The sequence below is a fragment of the Lepisosteus oculatus genome, chromosome 8 (assembly GCF_040954835.1).
Source record: "Lepisosteus oculatus isolate fLepOcu1 chromosome 8, fLepOcu1.hap2, whole genome shotgun sequence".
NCBI classification, from domain to species: Eukaryota; Metazoa; Chordata; class Actinopteri; order Semionotiformes; family Lepisosteidae; genus Lepisosteus; species Lepisosteus oculatus.
In genome coordinates, this window is record NC_090703.1 from 12,377,095 (window position 1) to 12,383,236 (window position 6,142).

Below are 6,142 nucleotides of genomic sequence, written 5' to 3' on the forward strand. Positions count from 1 at the left end.
CTTGTGATCTCTCTCAGAACCGAGGTGGAAGTCGTTCTGTCCGGAGCTGCGGAGGCTGGTCCACCTTCCCTGGGGCTGTGCTTGCCGTTTCTGTAAATGGTTGCTCGGCGTAGGGGCTGGAGACCTGAGAGAGCGTCAGCTTTAAGAGTCTGGCACGGCCATCTGTTTGCTTTCATGGCTGCTACTGCTGCTAGAAAACTTCTAATCAGAGGTGTATGTGACTCAGAGGAGACTGGCTTTGTAATTGTGCAATAAAGGTACGCCTTGCAAGGGGTCTGTATCCATTTGATTGCATGCCAGTATTTGCAGACAAGTATAACAAACCGAGTTGGCATTTCGAAATCTGATTTCTCGACTAATGCACTGCTGTGACTAATGGGGTAGTTATATATAATCTGAAGGAAGGGCCGCCCAGCCCTGTAGAACAAGTACTGTAAGTGATGACAGAAAAGATCAGTCACATCTTTGACTATGCAGTGACGTCCCGTGAAAGGGTCCTTCTGTTTATTTCGATGTAAGCCTTCTTGTGCAGGTACCGGACTGATCATTTTAAGGCTTTCTATTTGTTTTGCTCTAATGACCTTGGCCTTACCCTGACTCCTTACCAATTACCAAGTACAGCACTGCATTCTGAAAATCTAAACATCTGAGGTTTACCAAAGCTATTTCTCCTCCATCTCTTTCCGGTTTACTTTGTTTTTAGCTATGACAATAATAGATCAGTTGGAAATGGTTTGAAATGCTGTCTCTGGTGCCTCTCAGATTTGAAATTTCCACTGAGCATTTAATCATTTTATTAAAGACTCTACAGCTGACTCTGTTTTCCATTACTTTGCTGGGAAAAGTCATAATCCAATTCAAGTGTTAGAAACCAGGAATAGCAAATATCTTTAAATAACTCTTCCCAGTTCCCGTAACTAGATTGTATTTTTTTATGCTGAATTGCAGTGAGTAACTCTTAGTATTATTTCCATATAGTGTGTTGTCCTTTTTTTTGCAAACTTTAGCTAAGTGACTTAACCAAGTCACAACTCAGACCTCACCTTGGAGCTGAACTTCCAATTCACTGAGACATTACGTGAGACCTCCCTCAGTATACAGTATATAGCACTCACATTGCTTCAGTAATAATAATAATAATAATAATAATAATAATAATAATAATAATAATAATTGCTTACAATTACAGTATGTATTGCTTTTCTGGACACTCCACTCAAAGTGTTTTACAAGTAATGGGGGTCCCCTCCACCACCACCAATGTGCAGCATCCACCTGGATGATGCGATGGCCGCCATAGTGCACCAGAACGCTCACCACACATCAGCTATCAGTGGAGAGGAGAACAGAGTGATGAAGCCAATTCATAGATGGGAATTATTAGGAGGCCGTGCTTGGTAAAGGCTAATGGGAAATTTGGCCAGTACCTAGTTTCTGCTAAGGATTTCTTAGTAATAAACTGCCTTATGCCTTAAATTACCTAACGCTAACACATTACTGATCTTCCTAGCACAACACATGACAAATGAAGCACTTGGGTTATTTACAGTACATTTTTGAAGGTCACAGAACAGCACTATTATGAAATGCACCAAAATTGGCAGTTCACAAGTATGATTACTGTATTTCCGATACCAATAATTATGAAACCTATTTCCATGTGACACTTTTTACATAGCTAAACAACCTGAACACTTGGTTTAAAAGAAAACTCATAACTGCTTAATTTACCTTTACTAATGGCAGAAATGTTGTCCAACTACAGCTATACAGTATACCTGCCTGGAAATGATTCTCAGAATCATAAGCTCGAAACCAAACTAAATGCTGGGCACCATAGGCAAGGAAAATACACTACTCAAAAGCTAACACTAATACAGGATACATGTGTGCTATTTACCATTCCTCTCTGGACAGACAAGTCCTGTATTATCTGATACTGTGTATAGGCATATGAAAAATGGTGAGCCATTCATGTTTGGTCCAAGAGAGATGTGATATTTCCATTTACGGTTGCCCATTGTATTCCAGTCAGGCATCATTTTAATGTGCTGAAAAAGCTGTTCTGTTGTCTTTGGCAGAAAGCTGCAATACCTGGACATAAAAATAAATTCTTGTTCACCTACTGTAAATGCTGTACTTCTGTCATGATCAGTGTTATGGCTTTTGGATTCAAAGAGTCCACAGCAAGAACTATGAAAATGAAGTTCTTGTCTCCTGGGAGAAAACAGAGGTAATCAGACAGTGCCATAACATTCCTTTATGTTAAACAGGTTTTCCAAAAATCTAATTTCAAATTGCCAATCATCTGTCGGCTTCATTATTGATACACGTGTGAGTTTTTTTCTCTATGCAGACTAACATACTGTGTACAGTAGGTGGAAAAACACAGCTGAGAGATTTTTCTTACTTTATGAAATGGAAATTTCTCCTCACAATGAGAATTTCTTTTAGTGGTGATGAAATGAGAAACATGACAATGTCTGCAGACTGCCCCTTGTAGATTTTTTAAAGACCTTTTCAATCCTTTGCATATTGGGATTTAGCTTACAATTATGGTGGGTTTGAATTAACAACGTTTGGCTGAACTGGTGATTTCCTTAGTGATAGTGGTTCTCAATGGAATCACATCCTCTTTTCAAATAGTATTGTATTTACTGTACTTCCCTTTTCAACTCCTGATTTACCAATTTTTAGTTGCACTCCTAAACAAGCTTCACAAAGAGTGACTTACCCCTTAGGATTTATTATGGACTTTATACATTCAATATGATATAGCCAGCAGCTACTGTATATCACTCTGCAACTCACAACTGGCAACCCACTGAAGCTAAGCAGGTGTGAGCCTGGTTGGTACCTGGATGGGAGACCTCCTGGAGAAAAAATTAAGGTTGCTGCTGGAAGAGGTGTTCTGCTCTCCTCCCCACTGATAGCTGATGTGTGGTGAGTGTTCTGGCGCACTATGGTGGCTGTTGCATCATCCAGGTGGATGCTACACATTGGTGATGGAGGGGAGACCCCATTACCTGTAAAGCGCTTTGAGTGGAGTGTCCAGAAAAGCGCTATATAAGTGTAATACTTCAATGTCTGCAATGTACAGTACTGGAATGCAGTCGACAAATGACAGCAAGGTCTGGATCTGAGAGGTTCTAGCCTAAATATTCCACAAAGGTAAAGTAAATATTATGAACAAGAGATTACAATTTTAGCTGACATTTTATCAGAGCAAGTAATATATATATATTTTTTGTTAACATTAATATAAACAGTCTGAGTGTCTGTATTACCTCACCAATGACAATAATCTCTGTAGATGCAAGAACTTTACTCCCACATGAACCGAGTTGCCCACCATAGCTGGGGGCTAATGGGAAGTGTAAAATACACTGAATTATTATTGTATTTATTTAGAGAACACAGAATTTAATTATGCTTCAGTCCATAGTATGGGGGTGATGTACAGAAGAGTCTCTGGATTCATAACTGGTGGGTTGTGGTTGTGGGCTTAAGTCCCCACTACAGAAACTGCTTGAGCCAAGAGGTACTTTATCCCAGTTGCTCCAGTCCAACCAGCAGTACGAAAGAGGACCAGTGTGGCCGAGGGGGAAACTCATCCGGGATGAGGGAGTAACTGTATATGCTCTCTGTTCACTTAGTGCCATGGAACCAAGAAAATCACTGTCCTGATGATACAGAAATTGCTTAATGTCTGCATTTTAAGGCAACTGTGCCAAACAAGTTAGCCGAGTGACACTTTAGTACTTTACAGTATGTATAAATTAAGATAGTAATTTTCTACTTACCGTAGCTGAGTGTTACCTGGTAAACTGCATAGAAACCTTAGTGACACCATAGTGCTTTATGCAAGGAAAGACATAAAGCTTTCAATACATAATGCCAGACCAGGCAATGGAGATATCCAATTCAGTGTCTTAAAGACACCGATGATTTGTTTCATATGTATAGAAACAAATCATCTGTTTGAATATATATGGGAATGCTAGTGAGTTACTGTTCAATTCAGCAAGTAATATACTTAATTATGGGAACTCTGGTCTTTGACAGCTGACAATTTCTGTTGTTAATGATTTCTAAGTAATACAACAAGTGACTTGCAATAGATAATAAGAACATTTTCCAAGTCTTGGAAATTAAAGATTTAAAGATTTCTGTAATAGTTTCCAGAATTTGGCTTTTCAAGAGCTGGAGACACCTGGATAACATTATAGGAAAACACGACTATCAGTAAGATGCTCCTACTAAATCTGACACTGCTGAAATCAATCCAATCATTTTCTAACCACATCTTTCAATTCAGGGTCACAGGAGAGCTAGAGTCTGTCAACAGGCACAAGGCAGCACGCAGCCTGGACACTGCAGGGCAAACACAGACACAAACACACACACTCTAGGAGCCCCTTAACCTACAGTAGCAGTATCAAAGACAGTTTTCCAAACTCATACATCAGAAAGACTAATGAAACCAAACTTAATCCTGCAGCTAGGATCACACATTCCCTCCTTCTCTTAACGACAGACTACTCTTCTTTTAAATTTTCTCCATTCATTGGAAGTTTCATTTCACACCTCTCTATACCTATTCTGACTTCACACCTCTTGATTGGCCTCTCTTTCTGTCCCCTGCTCCCGTCTCTCGCTCCTCCTCTCTCCCAGCCTTTGTTCTCCCGCTACTTTACCTTTGCCTACTGCCCTGTCTCTCTCACACCTGAAGAAGGCTCCACGGCTGAAACGTTGTGTTTTCTCTCTTCTTTTTTTCAGCATGGAATAAACCTATTACTTGTTCCTTTGCAGCCTACGCATGCTGACGCAGCTACCCACCTGAACTACTAGTAGCAGTATGTGTTTGGACTGTGTTTGAGAAATCCAGTGCACCCAAAAGAAAGCCACACCAACAAGGGGAGAACATACAAACTCCACACAAATAGCACCCTAGGTCCAGAATTGAATGCAGGGCCTGAGGGCTGTAAGGCGGCATGCTCACCCCTGTGCCATTGTGCCACCCACTGGTGAAATCGTCAGTTCTAATGAAAAAAACAACAGTGCAATAAGTGCAGTGGCAGTATTGTAGATGTTTTGATGACAAGCAGATGAGAGTGGAATTTGTTTAGAGTGGGAATTCTGACATTAAAAAAAAAATTCTGGGTTTAAAAAATAGCTGTGCCGTGGGTGGACACAAACTGGTTTTATATAAATATAATGGGGGAGAAACTTTATTCTGTTTATGCTGATCTGATAATTTGGTATGTGGAGAATGTTGGACATTTCCCCTTTCCTCTATGTTCTCTTTATGATCATTAATGACTTTACATCCTTTCTTCCGGTGGTCACACATTCCATTAAAGTGGATCAGTGTGGGCAACTGCCCTGGAGATTGAAGAGTTCCTAATAGAAAGGAATTAAAGTAAATTACAATAAAAGCAGTGAGGAAGCCATTCCAACCATTTAGCCCTTTTGGTACTTAATAACTCATAGATCGAAAGGTTTCAGCTGTATCTTGAAGGAAGCCAGGATATCAGTTTCAATGACTTGAGTGGGTAGCTTGCTCCCTACTCCCACCCTTTGGTTAAGGAAATGTCTAATGTTCTCGGCTTTAAATGCACTTCCACATACTTTCCACTTGGGCCCTGTGGTTCGTTTTTCACTGTTTATCCTTTGAGAATTTTGAAAACCTGTATCGTGTCCCCACATCGTCTTCACACTTTAAGACTACGAGGGTCAGTTCTGCCATTAATATTCATGAAAATGCGTCACAGAACAGGGTCACGCCATGTGTTTCAAAACCTCATTTCTGGTGCATCGTTGTATTTTGAAATGTGAACATGGTACACTGGTATGGCCTTTTTCACTGTGCCAATGACGTGGGTTGGTGAAGGGTTTAGTTAGCAGCTTTCCATCACCGAGAACACAAACATCAAAGGAGTTTCAAAACTAACGAGGTTGATTTGGCTGATGATGTCTTGCTCGTTTTGAATATTAATGGAGCCGACCTTATGTGTGCATTGGAAGCATTATGCTGTGCAGATCCACCCGTTTAGGAAAAAAAAGTCTTTCAAATTCTGAAATTTGCATTCCATTATAGGTAGATCTTCAACCTTTTACGCTGGAAATATAATGTGGGAGG